Source organism: Petaurus breviceps, unplaced genomic scaffold (assembly GCF_028583685.1).
Source record: "Petaurus breviceps papuanus isolate PSGF00001 unplaced genomic scaffold, PetGlider_PUasm1.0 186, whole genome shotgun sequence".
NCBI classification, from domain to species: Eukaryota; Metazoa; Chordata; class Mammalia; order Diprotodontia; family Petauridae; genus Petaurus; species Petaurus breviceps.
In genome coordinates, this window is record NW_027185798.1 from 57700618 (window position 1) to 57720020 (window position 19403).

General features: G+C 38.1%; 1 long non-coding RNA gene across 1 annotated transcript in view; it reads right to left on the reverse strand.

The window, feature by feature from the left end:
• The window catches only part of LOC138162211 (uncharacterized), a 23419-nt gene extending 5207 nt beyond the window's left edge, over positions 1-18212 (reverse strand). Inside the window, exon 1 of the long non-coding RNA XR_011168578.1 lies at positions 17807-18212. This is a non-coding gene — a long non-coding RNA (uncharacterized lncRNA). The remainder of the gene's footprint in view (positions 1-17806) is intronic.
• Positions 18213-19403: the final 1191 nt, after the last annotated feature.

A 19403-nucleotide genomic window follows, 5' to 3' on the forward strand; every position in this document is an offset into this window, starting at 1 on the left:
ATAGATAGATAGATAGATAGATAGATAGATAGATAGATAGATAGATAAGTATACACAAGCTAATTTGGGAGACAGACAGACAGAGAACAGAAAGAGAGAGACAGAGACAGAGAGACACCAAGAGAAAACTGGAGGGATCAAAGAAGGCTTCATAAAAGAAGTAGCATCTGGGAGGAGGGAGTATATTCTATGTACATTACAGCTAAGAAATATATGCAGAAAGGAGTCTGTGAATGAAGGGAATTGTTATCATTTAGTCATTTCAGTCACGTCTGATTCTCTGTGAACCCATTTGGAGTTTTGTTTTTTTTTTTTTTTTGCAAAGACACAGGAGTGGTTCGCCATTTCCTTCTCCATCTCATTTTACAGATGAGGAAACTGAGGCATACATCATTAAGTGATTGATTTGCCCAGGGTCACACAGCTAAGAAGTGTCTGAGGTCAGATTTGAACTCAGTCTTCCTGACTCCAGGCCCAGAGCTCTATCCACTGCACCACCTAGCTGACTGATGGGGGTAGATGAGTTCTAAGTTCAGTGAACAGCTAGTAATATAATTTGGGTGGGAAGTAAAGTGTGTTATGGTGGACAATATGAAATAAGGATTGAAAGATAAGTTGGATTGAGGCTGTGAATCTAAATGTGAAGTTGAAGAGTTTGTATTTTACCCTACAGGAAATAAGGAGCCAGAGGATTGTGGATTGGGGCGGCTAGGTGGTGCAGTGAATAGAGCACTGGCCCTGGAGTCAGGAGGACCTGAGCTCAAATCCAGCCTCAGACACTTACCACAAAACTAGCTGTGTGACCTTGGGCAAGTCACAACCCCAATTTCCTTGCCTTCCCCCCTCAAAAAGAAAAAGAACTAGCATAGGATTGTGCATTTTGAGCTGTAGGGGAACACCAAAGTCCCGGAGTCCAGTTTCCTCATTTTATAGACAAGGAAAAAGTATCTGGGGCAGGATTTGAACCTAACACTAGTGCTCTATGCACTACTTTATGCTTCCTTTAGAGTCATTAAAGAGGGAAGAAAATGATCAAATCTGTCCTTAGGAAGTCTATTTCAGCAGTTGTATAGAGGATGGATCATGGAGGAGAGAATGTGGTGAGAGGTTAACCCACTTACATCTGTGTTTTCTTTCCACTCATGTTTCTACCTCCTGATGCCAGGTGACTGATGATAAGGGCGTCGATTAGATTTGTAACAAGGTGGATGGAGAGGAGGGGACAGACATGAGAGATATGTGGACAGAGACTAACTCTAAGACTTAGCATACTATTTGAAGGGGTAGGGAGAGGGAAAAGTCATAGATGACTCTGAGGTTACAAATTGGAGTAACTGAAAAGATGGTATAACTTCACAGAATTGTACAAGTTTGGAGAAAGGGAAGGATTGGGGAAGTGAGGAAGATGGCAAGTTATGTTTTAGGCATGTTAAGTCTAAGATCCTATGGGATATCCAAGGGGGAAGGGGAAGGGGAAAGCAGAAGGAATAAGCATGTCTTTAATGCCTACTATTTGTCTGGGACAGTGCTAAATACTTTATAAATGTATCTCATTTGCTCCTAATAGCAACACTGCAAAGTAGGTGCTGTTATTATTCCCATTTTACAGCTGAGAACACTAAAGCAAATAAAAGTTAAGTGACTTGCCCAGTGTCGCACAGCCAATAAATGTTTGAGATTGAATTTGAACTTGGGTTTTCCTGATTGCAGGACAGTGTTCTATCCATTTTTTTGTCATTTAAAGATTGTTTCAGTCATATTCGACTTTGTGATCCTATTTGGAGTTTTCTTGGCAAAGATACAGAAGGAGTTTGCCATTTCCTTCTCTGTCTCATTTTACCAAAGAGGAAACTGAGGCAGACAGGGTTAAGTGACTTGCCCAGGGTCACCCAACTAGTAAGAGTCTTCCTGATTCCAGGTCTGCTGCTCTTTCCACTGTGCCACCTGGCTATCCAGGTGCAAAGACATAGCCCACAGGTTCAGGATTCGGGAGGCAACTGTGTCGAGATGGAAGTTGTGCCTGTGACAAACGGGAAGCAAACCAAAGGGCTGTAGAGAGAAGACAAGAGGGCTCAGGACAGAGCCTTGAGGGACACCCGCACCATGGCGGGGAGGGGGTGGAACATGAATCACTAAAGGAGGGTGAGAAGTAGTTATGGAAGTAAAAGGAAAGTCCGCAGAGAGCAACATTATGAGGGGGTGGGAGGGAGAGGCAAAGAAAACCCAAGACAGAGACAAATGGACAGAGACAGGTAGAGATCAAGACAGAGACAAAGAGAATGATTTGACTGATGAGGAAAGCTTCTGATTTCACAGAGCTTTGTTTGTCCTTCGTTCTCAAAGAGGACCATGACATCAGGGAGGTGATGCCATGACATGCAAGTGAATTGGATTTAAGTGGGGCAGGGACATGCAGAGTCACCAGCCTCACTTTCTTCTCCAGAGTCATCTGAGTCCAGTGGCGAGACATAGATCAGGATGACTGGAGATGGCCCTCAATAGCTTCTGGAGAAGATGGGGAAAGATGGGTTGCAGGTACAAATTGTGAGGTTCACCTTGTCAAAGGAAAGGACCTTCTCTCTTTCAGAGATGTGAGGAAAGAAGAAAAGGAGAAATAAAGTCGAGTAGGTAGCTCCTCTCCTCAAGAGCCTCAATTCTCAGTTTTCTCAGTAAGATGGGAAAGAAGGTTAACTGCTGAGGGAAAGGTGGGTGAAAGAAGTATTCAAAGCTTGAGAAGAAAGAAGGTAGAAGGAAGTAGCAACTTTGTAAAGTGTTATAGTGAGTCAATTGAGGAAGGATAAAAGGCTTGCCATCCAGTAATGATGTACCAATTGAGACTAGAGAACATAGAATTGCAGTATATTGGGTAATCATGGTTTTGTGGCTTCTTTCAGCAGTTCAGAAAGAAAGAAGTGATAAAAGCAGATGGAAGGGATGAGCCAATGTTGAGGGCTGGCAGGACAGGAAGAGTAATAGAACTAAGGGCGAAGGATTCAAAAGTAGAGGGCACTGCATAGTTAAATTGGCCAACTAAATTCCATCATAATATCCTTATAGACAACATAAAGAGTTGTGCATAGGAAAACAGCAGTTAGGTAGACTTGGAACTGGTAGAAGGGCTACAGTGTGATTTATGGTGATTACTGTCAATTTGGACAAAAGTCTTTGTTGGAATATCCCAGAGAATCTGTCCTTGGCTCCATCCTTTGAACATTTTTATTAATGATCTAGACAGCATGATTATAAAATTTAAGGTGACATAAAGCTGTGAGGTCTAGCCACTGAATTTGGATCCTAGGATATGAATCAAAAATCTTTAAACAGATTGGGATTATAGTCCAAATTTAACAGAGAGAAATATAAAGTTCTACAGTTGGATTCACAATCAACACAAGAGTAAAATGTGAAGGGATTGCCAGAGTCCAAGTTCTTTCCCACATTGGCCATCTTCATATGGATATTCTCCAGTCAATGACTTTTCTAAAATGTAGCACCCTGAATTGAACACAGTTCCCTATCACACTGTGTTAATTGTGATTTTTTTAAAATATATTGTTTGATGCTGTAGTTATGTGATAGGACTCCAATATGTAGTCACAGGTAAAATAGTCCTAACGACCAAAAATATATAAGCAATGACAGACTGTATTCTTCCATTGTCTTGACCCACTCTTACCTTGTGTCAACCATGTAATTGTGACTCTTGATTGTGTGAGGCTCCTGGCCCACTGCAGCAGCTGCATACCAATACCCACTTCGGGGATCCCTGGTTACAAATTCAGATCCTCAACTGAATTCTGGTCCTAATCAGGAAATTCCTCCACCTAAGTCTGGTATCAATAAGCAACCCAAAGAATTTCTCGACTACATCTGGGTCTGATTAGAAATGCCCCCTCCCATGTCTGGCATTGATTACCTGTCCTGAAACAAGATTATCTTTATGTATGAAACTCCCTTACTCAGATCCCACTCTGACCATGTCCTTCCACTGAGATCTTTGCCATGGTACACGTCTCTCTCACATGGCCCTGTGTGTGGCTGAATCTCTGTTGGTGTTGTTATATAATGTGTGACTGTGTTTTTGTTTTTGCCTGCTTGCTACAAGGCATAGTAATAAAGCTCATATCTGTACTGGCTTCCCAAATATCAATTTCTACAAATCCTTGAATCTGGGTCTTTTCTTTTCTTTTTTGCTTTTTCAAGGGCAATCGGGGTTAAGTGACTTGCCCAAGGTCACATGGCTATTTTTTTGTGTTAAGTGTCTGAGGCTGCATTTGAACTCAGGTCCTCCTGACTCCAGGGCCAGTGCTCTATTCACTGCACCACCTAGCTGCCCCTGAACCTGGGTCTTTTCTCTACCCCAAGCTGTGAGGCCAAGGAAAGTACATAATACTGGCTCATGCTGAGCTTGCAACCTAATAAAACCCTTAGATCTACAATCTAACCTTTCCTCTCCTGTATTATATAAGTGAAAGTGACTTTTTGGAATCCATACATAAGTTTTATGTTTGTCCCAATTAAATTATCATATTAAATTCAGCCCATTGTTCTAGACTGTCAAGATCTTTTTGGATCCAGAGTTTATCGCTTAAGATGTTAGATCATCTTCTCAACTGTGTTATCTTCAAATTTCGTAAGTATGTCCTCTATGCCTTTGTCCAAGTCATTATAAAAATGTTAAATAGCACAGAATCAAGCACAAATTCCTTAGCTACTCTTCTGGAAACCCCCTTCCAGACTGACACTAAGCCATTTAAGACTACTCATTGGAAAGGGCCACTAACTTGTTCCAAAACCATGAAATTGTCACTATTGCCTAGCCCATATCTTTCCAATTTCATCCCCCAAGAATAAAATGAGAGAGTTTATTGAATGCCTTACTAAAATCTAGGTTAATTTCAACCTCCTGATCCACCAACTTAGCAATGCTTTCAAAAAAGGAGATAAGGTTGGATGACAGGAAGGCAGAGAAAGTCTTTTAGATTGTAAGCTCCTTGAGGGGAGAAACCATCTTTTGCCTCTTATTGTATCCCTAGTGCTTGGGACAATGACAGTACATTGTAGGCATTTAAATAAATGTCTACTGCCCGATTCTACTTTGTCACTTGTTTGATGTCATACCTATACCTGAAAAAAGTACAGGTAAACATTAAAATAAAACCACAGTTCGGATAGTTACAGGTTAGTTTTGATGATGGATAGGTACAGTGGCTCTTCAGGATCAATTTCATGTTAGATTTGTGCTTTTGAGTGTTAAACCACCAGGCACCTAATAAAGTATCACACACCCAGTAGGCACATAATAAATGTCAAATAAGTTACCTTCCCATGACTTTCATACCAAGATATTACAGCATTACATATCATCATACTTCATCTTCAATGAGTAAATGCCTTGGACTCCAAAGCCTTGGACTCTTTAATTAAAATATATATATATATATAGTTAATTTTAATGCATCAGAGATTTTTAAAAAGTCTGATTGGAGGCAAGATACTAGTTACATTATCCAAGAGATCTGAAGTTATTCAAGGTAAAAAAAAAAAAAAGAAGATACACCCAAGTTCAAATTGGAAAGATCCTTGAAGGCTCAACAACAGAAGAATTTGTTCAAATTGTGCTATTAGCCCATCCATATATAGCATTGTTGATTTATATATTCTTTAAGGCAAAACTGTAGAAAGAAACCCTAAAACAACACAAACACATATGTATGTAATTTTAAAGGTGCTGAAAATAAAATTTTGAATTTCTGTCAATTAAATTACTTAACCACTGTATGAATGCAATCTGCCCCTAAATTATGTTGACTATTTTATTTGAATGTAAATTTCCCAATTTCTTTTAGAGCTTATTGTGGGTTTGGTTTTAATTTTTTTATTGAAAGCTTAAAGTCAATTGATGCTGTTTCCTTAATGCATAAAATACTGATGCCTATAGCATCAATATGATACACATGATTTTTGGTACCCTAACACTTTCAAATTTAGTTCCCCTTCCTTACCATTATTTCCCTTATTATGGTTGACTTGGGGTTTGAAGCAGGCTGAAGCAATAGTCGGAAAGAGGTAAAATTGCACATTAATTTAGACATTTTCCTCTCACACACAGTGAAAGTAAAATTCTTAAGGTGGATGTGGAACTACATCCAAGAAGAAGAATGCAAATGTGTAAATAAAGAACACAACCTCTGAGGCCTCAGTTCCTTAATCTGTACAATGATGGGATTGGACTAGATGGTTTATGAAGTTTCCTATAGCTCTAAATCTATGATACTATGAAGCATAAAGGATCTATGGTCTCATAAATGTGGGAAATCCTTCCAAGAATATAGATTGCAACCCATCCATCCCTTCTTATCATATGTGACTCTTGTCCATGTCTTACCCTACCATAAATCCTCCACAGGCATACTATCCAAAATGATGGGGTCCTCCTTCCCCCGTCTTGACATTAGTTACCAGCATAGCATGCAGGATATTCTCAGTTATTCCTCATTCTCAATATAAGAATCAAACATCTCTATATTGGGTCATATTTTCTTTGATCAATACCACTTCTTGTATACAATCCTTCACAGATTTTTTTGGTGATCTATTTATTTTCCAGATACTGTAATATACCACCATTTACAGTCACATAGCATTACCAGTAGGACACTGGTATTAAGAAGCTGTTGTCTTAATTAGTAGGCCAATACCCTAAAGAGATTATAAAGAAGAAAGGAAACTATACGTATTAGAATGTTCATAGCAGCTCTTTTTGTGGCAGCAAAGAACTGGAAAATAAGGTGATACTCATCAGTTGAGGAATGGCTGAATAAAACACGGCATATGAATATAACAGATTACTTGTGCCATAAGAAATTACAAAGATGACCATTCATGAGAAACCTGGGAAGATTCATATGAACTGATGCAGAATGAAGAGAGAAGAACCAGGAAAATAACTTATACTATGACACAACATTGTAAAATTCACAGCTTTGAAAGATTTAGGAATCCTGATCACTACAAAGATCAACTCTGATTCCAGAGACTACCCACTAGAGGTGATGGATTTTATGCAGAATGACACATACTATTTTTTTTAACATGACCAATGTGGAAATCTATTTTGCTTGACTGAGTATATTTGCTACAAAGGTGTTTTTTTTTTTCTCTTTTGGGGGAGGAAGTGGAAAGGAGAAAAAGAAATGCTTATTAATTGAAAAAATATAATAAAAAGTGATTTTTGTTTCAGAGAGAGTTTGTAGATCATTAAAAAGTCCTGAACCATCTTCCAAATGCAATCCAGTCCATTTTCTTCCTTCTATACAATTCTTCTTTTGGTTTATTGTCAACCCACAGTAACTTTCTAATGTAACTGGACTAGCTCTATAGGTTGCCCATTCAACTGCACACCATCATTTGAATGAGAAGGATTCTTCATGAACTTAGATAAGAACCCATTCATATAATTAGGCTAAAACATTTGGAATGATTCTGGAATTTATTTAGGAGGTAACGGTATTCCAGAGCTTGGTGTAGTAAGCACAATACCATCTGCAAACAGAAACGTGGAGTACATCACCATATAAAAGAAATAGGATTTTCAAGCTGACTCTGCACTGGCCATCTTCCATTTCTGTAGCACAGCAGTTCTCAAACTTTTTGGTCTCAGGACCCCTTTACTCTCTCTCTCTCTCTCTCTCTCTCTCTCTCTCTCTCTCTCTCTCTGTCTCTCTCTCTCCCTCTCCCTCTCTCTCTCTGTCATACACACACACACACATACACACACAAGATATGTACAGGATAAATTGGAAATTACATCAGAAGCAAGGCACTAACATTAAGGAGACCTTAATGCTTCTTGTAGAAGGCAGAATTTTATTTTATTTTTTGAAGGCAAGTGGGGTTAAGTGACTTGCCCAGAGTTACATAGCTAGTATGTATCTGAGGCTGGATTTTAACTCAGGTCCTCCCAGGGCTGGTACTTTATCCATTGTATCACTTAGTGGGCCCATCCTTTACAATCTTAAAAATTATTGACCTAAAAAAACTTGTTTCTGTAGGTTTTATCTGCAGATATTTACCATATAAGAAATGAAAACATCTTAGTGTTATTATGAAAATAGTTTTGATCTCCTGTGTCCCATGAAAGGGTTTGGGGGTACCTGGACCCCGCTTTATGAACTGTTTAGTAAGCATTCTATGAGGCAAGACAGACACTAAGTGCTGAATTTGGAGTAAGAGGGACTTAGGTTTGCCTTTTGACTCTGCTATTTCCTACCCACATGACCTTGAGTAAATCATGTTATCTCAATGGGCCTCAGTTTCCTTATCTGCACAATGAGGGAATGAATTAAATGACCTCCTTCAGCTCTAAATCTGGGATTCTATGTTCCCATTTTATGACTCATTTGACATTAACCATCTTGGGGTCAAACAAATTCATATCTTTTGTTGCATCTTTCACGAACTTCTCATGATTTTAATATATGCAGGGAAGGCATGTAGGGAGGAGAGCAGTTAAAGTGGCTCTAAGCTCTCCTGAATCAGATGGTTATTTTTTAAAATACACTTAATAGTGATCACAGTGGGATCTCATATTCTTCCATCTTTCAGTAAATAGTGCAAAGATGCAGTCTGATGTAGAATATCATTTGTAGGTTTTTCTCATAAAATTTCTGAAGAAATGGGAAAGTAAATATATGAGTTGCTAGTTAAGTCAATTTTTCAAAATTGTTTTTTAGCTTTTTATTTTGTAGAAATTATAGATTTTTTCCCAAGTAAGTGAAAATATCTTTTAGATAATTTGAAAATTGATATCCAAACGCCTTCAAAATCACATTACCTCCAAAATGGACCTTTTCTTTCCATACTTGATTTATTTTAGATATTATTCCTGCCTTTTAAAATTTAGTATCTACCGTAGCTTTCTTTAGTGCCATTTATACCATGTCAAATATCAGAGCTTGTGATTTCAAAATCGAAATCTGATGACTCTCCTATCACTAATAATAAAAGCAATTGTTTATGGTCAACCTTGACATTTCTTTTCCATTTTTCACGTATTTGTTGTCCTCTTTCCAGTTTTATTCTTAAATACTTTCTGGATGATCTGGCTTAATTGGGTTTCTGACCACACTATCAACTTATTTTTTCACTCCTTTTCTCTTATTGTTTTATTAAGTTATACTGCTTATAATATTTTTTCATTCTCTTTTGCAATAGTTTACTAAAAAGTTTACATTGTAATATAAAATTTATATTATGCCTTTAACTTCCATATATCTCTGCTTGGCAAGGAGGTCAAGATATATTTTGCCTAAGGTAGTTTCTGAGCTCTTTTCAACCTCCTAACTGTATTGATTGATTTATTTTGGTCATACTTTCTCAGGAATAATAAGGGTTTCTGTATATGTTTGGTCCTTTAATCATTTCCATTTTTTATACCAATAGTTTATTAAATCTGCCAAGTTGGAGATGTTTTAATTGCATGTCATATCTTCTGATTTTATTCTTTCATCTGTTTTGTTGTTGATCTTTCTTTTGTTTTGATCTTTGCTCTAACAAGCTAATGTTTTCATTTTACACACATAGCTAATTCAGAAATGACTCTTAAATTGTTAAATAGCTGTTTCCTATCTTATAAAGTCAATTGAAGTAGAGAATTTATTTCTAGGCTTCTGTGATAATGATGATGATGATGATTATTTATTAGTGCTTTAAGGTTTGCAAATTTCATTATATGTCATCTCATTTGATCATCACTACCAACCACATCTGAAATCTGGGCATTTTCACTGGCTGTTTCCTAAATGTAGAAAGTGTTCCTTCCTCAACTCCACTTCCCTTGACTTCCTCAAAGTCCCAGCCAAAATCCCATCTTTTACAGGAAGCCTTTCCTGATATCTCTTAATTCTATTGCCTTCTTTCTATTGATTATTTCCTATTTTATACCATATTAAGCTTGTTTGTCCATAGGTGTTTGTATGTTGTCTCCTCTACTACACTGTGAGCTTCTTGAGGGAAGGGACTGTCTTTTCTCTTTCATTATATTTCCAGTGATTAGCACAGTGTTTGGCACATAATAGGCACTTAATAAATGATTACTGACTGACTGCTATTATTATCCCTGTTTTGCAGATGAGGAAATTGAGGCACATAGAGGCTAAGAGACTTGCCCATGGTCATATAGCTAGTAAGTGTCTGAAACAGAATTTGAGCTCAGGTCTTTCTGCCTCCAACTCCAGAGCTCTGTCCACTGGGTCAACTAGTTGCTATAGTGTTCTATAAACACTCCCTATTACTTGTAGGATTAAGTTAAATTGTAGAAGTGATATCCATATATATCAATAAATATTCCATAATTATATATAACATATTCATATTAGTATATATTGGAGAAGGAAATGCCAAACCATTTTTGTATCTTTGCCAAGAGAACTCCAAAGGGATCACAAAGGTTGGATGTAACAAAAAAAAAAAAGCTGAACATAAGTATATGTAATATATATTATGGGCAGGTAGGTGGCCCTGTAAATAGAATACTGGCTCTTGGGTCAGTAGGACTCTAGTTCAAATCTGAACTCAGACACTTACTAGCTGTGTGACCCCTGGACAAGTCACTTAATCTTGTGTGCCTCAATTTTCTCATCTGTAAAATGAGCTGGAGAAGAAAATGGCAAGCCACTTCAATAAAAACCCAAAAGAGGTCACAAAGAGTCAGATACAACTGGAACAACTAAAGAACAATAAATATATATTATATATAGGAGGAGGGATCTGACTTGTGATTTCATTTTGTTATGGGAATGGGAATCTGAAAATCTTCCCTGCCCCTAGGCCCTTTGATAGGCTTAGTTGACTCTGAGAACCTTCCCTGATTTGAGAATATACTTTGCCCCCTAATGGGCTGAATGTGGTCACCTGGAGCCTGTGGTGGGAGGCTTGTTCTTGAGGAACATCCACACCTTGTTACTTTGTGATTGGGCAGTGGATCATGAGAGTTGTGATGACCTCTGACCCAGGAGAAGGCTATATACACCCTGATGTGAGGTTTTGCTGTGGGCCTCACTTTGGGAAGAGTTGTGTGATTTGGCCAGATGAGACTGGGCAGCCATTGAGGCCTCCCCCTCCCTCTGGCTTTGAAAACCCAGATATTGGTGCTTCCCTCTCTGGTAACTGAATAGGTATGGATGTAATGGTCAGACAGTAGGAATCCCTGTCTGCTGATCTGTTTCTCTGCTTGCTTGTAACTTCTGTTTGTATTCTCTGAAGTTCAGGGTGTTGACTTTTACCTCTGAACTAAGTAAATGATATATGTTTGATTCATTAAAGTAAGATTGCTAACCCATTTTGAGTTGCTTTCCTTTGGAGAAGCAGATCTAAGAACCTGTGTTGGCAGCCACCCTGGGTATGCTAGGGTGCTTGCTGCTGCACATCTCTATAGGGAAGTCCCACATCATTCCATTGATATTGGCTGGGTCACTGTGAGAGGTCAAGAGATTTCCCTGTAGTCTAGGCTAAAATGTGTGGAAGCAGGAGTGATATCCAGGTTTTTCTTACACCAAGGCTGTCCCTCTTCATATTATGCTATGTTGCTTCTCTATATTTGTATATTATACACACACACACACACACACACACACACACAAGATATTTATTACATCAAGTCCTGAATCACTGCAGAGCACTCTAAATGAGATCCATCATCATCACAAAGATGGTTTGGTATTACCATCCACTAAGCCAAAAGCAAGTTTATGAAAAATGCCCATTTTTTGACCTATGATAATGCAGGTATATAGACAACCTATAGAGCTCATCCAGCACTACTTAAATCTGGGACAAACACTACAAATAGACAATTAGCTGGGACTACCCTTGAACAACAGTAAAAAATACTAGGCTAAATTATCTTTGGGGAATGGCACAGTTCTTTGAACGGCTCCAGGTTTCTTTCCAAAACAAAGGCCCCTTTCTTTTTAGCACTAATAGTCTTTCAATAATGCTGTATAGTTCAGAATAATGGTATACCAACAATCTAGAACTGAAGTTGATACTTATCCAAAGGGCAATGGAGAGTTATAATATAAGTGCAAGAAGACTACATAACATAATATAAATGAGAAATTATGTGGAAAAGATGTCATCAGAGAAGTGCACATGAAGAGAATGAAAAGAATACCTCCAGTACAATGGATAACCCAGAATTCATGGGAGGAAATAGACTTCAGGCACACATGCTGGTTATGCTTGGATGAGTTAAGATCTGTGTTATTGGAGAGAATATACACAATGTTGAGATTGAAGATGCATTGGAGAAAATTTGTACCTATCCATAACAGAAACTTGAGAATTTCTGTGTCTTGAACTCAGCTAGGTGGTGCAGTGAATAGAGCACCAGCCCTGGAGTCAGAAGAACCTGAGTTAAAATCTGGCCTCAGACACTTAACACAAAAAACTAGCCATGTGACCTTGGGCAAGTCACTTAGCCCCAATTGCCCTCAAGAAAGAAAGAAAGAAAGAAAGAAAGAAAGAAAGAAAGAAAGAAAGAAAGAAAGAAAGAAAGAAAGAAAGGAAGGAAGGAAGGAAGGAAGGAAGGAAGGAAGGAAGGAAGGAAGGAAGGAAGGAAGGAAGGAAGGAAGGAAGAACTCAAAGAACTCAGCTCTGTTCTCACTTAGGAGTGAAAACACTCACTTAGGAGTGAAAACATTGAGATAATATTTGTAAAACACTTAGCACAATGCATGGCACATAGTAAGCATTATATAACTGTTAGCTATTATATTTTTTTAAAGATGACTACCACAGCAACAAAAATAGAACATGGAAAAAGTTGTTAGTAACAATTGAAACAGCACTAGTTAATTGGGGCACGAGTAAAAAATGAATCAACCACCTAGGTGCCAAAATGTTTAGAGCACTAGATTTGGAGTTAGGAAGAACCAAGTTCAAATTCTGACTCACATATTAGCGGTATGACCCTGAGCAATTTGTATAAATATGTGTGTATATCACTTAGAAAATATTAAAGTGCTATATAAATGTTAGCTATTATGAGAATCATAATGGTTAAAGCATAATGGATAGTGTGGGACATAAAGTCGGGAAGACCTGTATTAAAATTTCACTGCAACTACTTAGAAGTTGTAGGACTCTAGGAAAGTTATTTGACTTTTTTGGTCCTTAGTTTCCACATCTGTAAAATGAGAAGATTGGACTCAATGATCTCTAAGTACCTTCCAGTTCTAAATGTATAGTTCTATGCTTCCAAGTCAGCATAGGATACTGACAAATTTTGTGAAGATGAAGTCTCTTCCACAGTGATTCGCTGCACCCCAATGTAAGGATGACATCAATAAGTAACAGTTATCCATTCCACATCACAATTTTCCCCATCATGGTTTCAATATCTCTCAGGTTGGCATAAAAAATTAAATGGAAACTTTTGGGGAGTTTTGCAGAAGGTGTAGATGACACAGGACAGTAGATGACACAAAAACAGTGGGAAAACTCAGAAATGCAAAAAATATATATGCATAGTATTGTAGAATAGCAACATATTTTATCTTGTAGTACCAAAATACTTCAGATTTCTTCTCTGCTATGAAGGGAGGGCCAAAAAACTTTACTTGGAACTTCCATATTACAGGGTGCCTGCCCCTATTCCTCTCAATGTGGAAGGGATAACTCTACATTGTTGGTGGAGTTGTGGATTAGACAATTATTCTAAAAATGCACTGACCCATTGGAATTATGCAAATATTTGACTAAATTGTCCATACCCTTTGATCCAAAGATTCCACTGCTAGGCATACATCCCAAGGAAGATAATGACAAAAAGAAAAGCTCCATATATATTAAAATATTTTTACAACAGCACTCTTTGTGATAACAAAGAACTAAAAACAAAGTAGATGCTCATTTATTGGAGAATGGATAGACAAATTGTAGCATACAAATTATGGTGCTGCAAGATATCACAAACATGATGAGTACAGAGAAACAAGGAAAGGCTTATATGAACTTGATACACAGTAAGCAGAGTGAATAAAACCATAAAACACACTGACTGCAATACTGTAGATGGAAAAAAAAAACCACCACAAAAGAATTGATTAATGTCAAATTATAAAGAACAAGTTTGGTTCCAAAGAGAAGATATGAGAAAGGAAGGGGAAGGGAATAAGCATTTATATAATGCCTTCTATTTGACAGGTACTGTGCTAAGAACTTAGAAATATCTCATTTGATCTTTACAACAATGCTATGAAGTAGGTGCTATTACTATCCCATTTTACAATTGAGGAAACTGAGGCAGTTTAAGTGCCTTGTTCAATGTTAAGGAATCAGTATATGAGGCTAAATTTGAACTCAGGTCTTTCTGACTGCAGGCCCAGCTCTTTATCCACTGTTCCACATAATTGCCTAACCCTGATATTCTTATTTTTTAATCTTGAAGGCTCCAATGGATCTTTATGCATTTCCACCACAAAGTCTATAAAAGACACTTCCTTTCACTGCTTTCCAGTATGGAACATTGCATATGATACCTATTTTTTTCAATGAATTGATGTTTTGTTGATCTCTTCCACTTTTCTTTTTCCTTTAAAAATTCTTTATAATAAGGAATGACTCTCTGGGAAGTGCAAAAAAGAAATATGGGGAAAATCTAGGTGATATAAAAGAAAATATATTAATAAAAATCTTTCAAAAAAAGCAAGTATATGGAAATTATATATTCAAAACAAGAATAGTGCCTTTCAAATTTTTATACAAATAGATGGATAGAAGGATGGATAGACAGATAAAAATAATCTATATAGGTAGTTATGGGGTACAGTAGATAAAGCATTGGACTTGGAGGAAAACCTGAGTTCAAATCTTGCCTCAGATTTTTACTTTCTTTTTTTTGCTTTTTGGAGGGCAATTGGGGTTGACTTGCCCAGGGTCACACAGCTAGTTTTTGTGTTAAGTGTCTGAGGTCAGATTTGAACTCAGGTCCTCCTGACTCCAGGGCCAGTGCTCTATTCACTGCGCCACCTAGCTGCCCCCAGATTTTTACTTTCTACGTCACTTTACAAGTCACTTTAGCCTCAGTCTCAGTTTCCCCTTCTATTATATAGGATAATAATGGCACTTTACAGGGTTATTGTGAGGATAAAATGACATTTGGGGAATGGGTAGACAAATGGATAGAAAAATTGTAGCACACGAATTACTGTGCTGTAACACCATAAACACGATGGATACAGAGAAGTAAGGTTTTGCAAACTTTAAAGCACTTATATAAATATTAGCTATAAAAGTTGATATGATTACTGTTACTCTCATCATTATCTACCTATATCTAACTAACAACAGTATAATGGATCAAGATCTGGCCCCAGATTCAGGAAGATCTGGCTTCGTATCTGCCTCTGTGCCACATGAGCTGTATGACTTTGGGCAAGTCTCTTAACCTGTCAATGCTTTGAAGTAACTTTGAGGTTTTTAAGCTATAGAGTTGGTGTCCATCTTCCCTGGCAGATAGGTTCCTCACAATGAACTCCTTACATCAGGGAAATCACAAGCCTAGTCCAAAAAAGAAGAAATAAACTGCATCTATATAGCAAAACATATTCAGACATATACACATATGTACATATATATTTACATTGCAAGTCACTGATCCATTTTAATCATGTAGGTGACTCCCAATGTGGAACCTCCCTCCATTGATGCAAATTGGCAGCTTTGTGTTGTCTAGTGTTAAAAGAGTTGCCTTAAAGCTCAGGTTAAGTGACTTGCCCAGGATAACACAACTAGTATATGTCAGAGAGAGGTGATTCAAGACTTTCCTAACCCGAGCCTGGCCTCCTATACTCTATGAAATCCTCCCTTGCTTTTTATATTATTACTTCATCAATGAAATTTAATAAAGACAGTCAATGAGGATGTGATAGGACAACAGCATTTCCCCCCTTTTCTAAGTGTGACTTTTTACTTCTTCCTTGTGCGCCCGAATGGTACTGGAGTACCCTAGTGCTGTCCTGACGCCAGTTGGAGCAATGCTTGTGTCCTGGAGTTCTGTGGGTTGTGCTACTCTTGTTACCCTCACAGAACATTGCCCTTAAAGGGACTCAGGGAGGCGCTTAGGAAATGGCATTCATTAGGAACTGGGCAGGCTGCCAGCTAACAGATAAATGACTTTCTCCTTTAATTGAGTACAAGTCTGATTTCAGACAGGAACTGGGGATGAGAGGAGAGGGAGTTGAAAGGAAAGGAGGAGTTTCTTCCATTTGTAGCTTCATAGGATGTATGTATTGGGGTAGCTAGATGGTGCAGTGGAGAGCACATCAGACCTTGAGTCAGGAAGACCTGAGTTCAAATCTAGCCTCAGACACTTACCAGTTGTGTCACCCTGGGCAACTCACTAAACCCTGTTTGATTCAGTTTCCCTATCTGTAAAATGAGCTGGAGGAGGAAATGACAAACCACTCCAGTATCTTGGCCAAGAAAATCCCAGAGTCATAAAGAGTCACAACAGGACTGTATGTACTACTGTAAGTACAAAACAACAGGATGTATGTACTACTTCAGAGCCAATAGGAAAATGACATTGTTACTTGTCTCCGTGCCTTTGACCTGATCACTTGCCATACCTGGAAGACACCTTCCTCCTGGAACCCTTGGTCACTCACCCACTCACTCAATAAACATTTATTAAGCACCTATTATGTGGAAGGCACTGAAAGGCAAAAGTCCCTGCTCTCAAGGAGTCCATAATCAAATGAAGGAAACAGTATGAAAAAAAATGCACAAACAAGATATAGAGGATAAATTTGAACTATCAAAAGAGGGAAGGCAGTAGAATGAAGAGGAAAGGCTTCCTGTAGATAGGAGGTGGGATTTTAGCTTTCAAAAATTCAGCTGAATCACTACTTCCTAGCTGATGCCTTTCCTTGTGTCTCACCCCACCCTCAAAAGGTTTCTTTGCATTTGTATTTTATCTATATAAAATCTTTGTCTCCTTCCACATGCTCCCTCCTTACCTTTAAATTTAAGGTCCTTGAAAGTAGGGATTATCTTCCTCTTGTCTTTATAGCCCAAGCACTTAGTACAGTTATGAGCTTAATAAATACTTGTTAATGATATTATAAGATTATTTAAAGTTCGCAAAGTACTTTGACATACATTATCTCCTTTTAGCCCAACACAGCCTTATGTTAAACTCTCTGGTGCTCAATAAATGCTTATTGCCTTAGGTGATTTAGCTTTGGTCACAAAGCTGGTAAGTGCCAGGTACAGGATCTGAATCCAATTTGTTATTTCAGTTCCTGCATTCTATCTGTGAGGTTGTCTATTTTATACAAATTATTTAATGCTTAATGAGTTTGGTGGTAGATGCACAACTAAGCAATAGTAAAGTTATCATAACCAGAAAACTCTGTGTAACCTGCCTCATGGGGAAACATGAAAAGGGTCCTAGAGAAAGGCTTCATCAGGTAAAATCCTAGGGCCAGAAGGTTCTTCTCTATGGGCATCAATCTGCCTTCTAGTGCTGCAACAGTCCTCAGCCTTGGAATCCATTTACCAGGAATCTTTTGCTCTCTGAATTTTTGTGAGTTTAATTTCAATAATACATCTACCAATTTCTCCTGTGGTTAACTATGCTTCTCTATGTGAAGCCTATAAAGAAAACCTCCAAACATAGAAAACACATCAACTTGTGAAGCTGGTGCAAAGCAACCATGTCATTTTGTGATAATAGTGACATGCCATGTTAGAGCACCATCCTCTAACCCCTCCCCTCCTGACATTTACAGTAACTCACCTGGTTGACCTGTGGAACTACAGCACAGTCTTCTTTTAGTTGATCCAGATGACTAATAAGGAAGTTACACCAATTGAACGCCATAGACTTAAGAATGACATCATATGTAGGGACAATATATCAGGCAGAGAAGGAAAATACGCTGCACATGTTCCAACCTCTCCAGAGAATATGACAAACAAGCATCACAATTAAAATGTGACTGCTTAACTAACAGTTATGAAATAAAACACTAAAACAAAAAACCAGGGGGAAAAAAAAGAATGCTAAAATCCACTTGGACAGTACTATCAGAAACTATGGTTCTATCAGAGGAGAGCTAGGAAAAAACATTTAGTAAACCAAACAAACTGGAGCTCCCTAGTGTATAACACTCCAGGCTAAATTCTGGGAAAAGCCAATGTAGTATAAGCACAAACAATCAGGCTGCATCAGAATGAAAAGAAGGAAATGGTGTTCTGAAGAGTTTGCCAAAACTAAAGAAAAGTAGAACGCTTGCTGAAGACTAATCGGGTATGAGTTATATCGCACTAGGACCAAGTCCAAATTAGCTGTCCACTACTTTAATTTTGAGATAAATGATTACTAAAACAAAGACAGTGAACTCAAAGAGTATTTGGGGGGCCAGGAGCAATGAGATTTAATTTGTAAGTTTCTCTCTATGTGTTGCAATAACTGGACTTTTTCACGTTGGCAAGTATGTGTGACTGCATGGGTTTCCCCTTTTGAGACTCGGTGGAAGATAATTTATGTAGGTGGAAAAACTGTAGCTGTGCAAAAACTGTAGCTGTGCAAAAACTGACTCTATATCATTTCCCTAACTAATGTGCTCTTTGTCAACTCACTGCAACGTCTACTTCTAACATCTTTGTTTTCTGATCTTAGGCATCTCTTAAGAGGGGAAAGTTCTTCAAAGCCTGACAGTATGATGGACAATTACTGCTCCTGTGGTTTGCAAATCGCTTTGTATATATCCATGTTACTGTAGCCCCCTGAGCCAAAAACCTTCTTTATGGATCAGTTTTCTTTGCTTCTGGAAAGCACATTACATAAGCATCCATATGTGTCCGGAATATATTTAAAGATATTTGGAATCTATCCAGGATACTGTTTTTTCTAAAGTGAGTCTTCCCTTGTTAAAAATAGAATGAGGAGAAAAAGTTTCCCCAGACCACCAATAGCTTGAAGTTATTCTCTGTAAAAAGCTAGTCCTCGGCCTCTGTGATATTACCTAGTAATATGAGACTAGATCCTTATGGGCTGGAGATTTTTGTACAGAACAGCTTCAAAGTTGGTATGCATACTTATAGAAAATTGAGAGGAGAAGCCAGGGAATGAATGAGCAGAGAATGAATTCTCACCCTTGGAGGTGATTCCTCTACAGTGGTGGTGACTTTTGTTAACTCACTCAGCATTGACACAAGCTGAATTTTTACTCTGGATAGAAGATTCAGTCTTCAGTACTAGTAAGCAAGAATCTCCTTTTAATACTAAATTCATTTTTGTAGAATGAAAGAGAGAGAGAGAGAGAGGAAGAGAGGGACAGTGGGAGGAAGGAAGGAAGGAAGGAAGGAAGGAAGGAAGGAAGGAAGGAAGG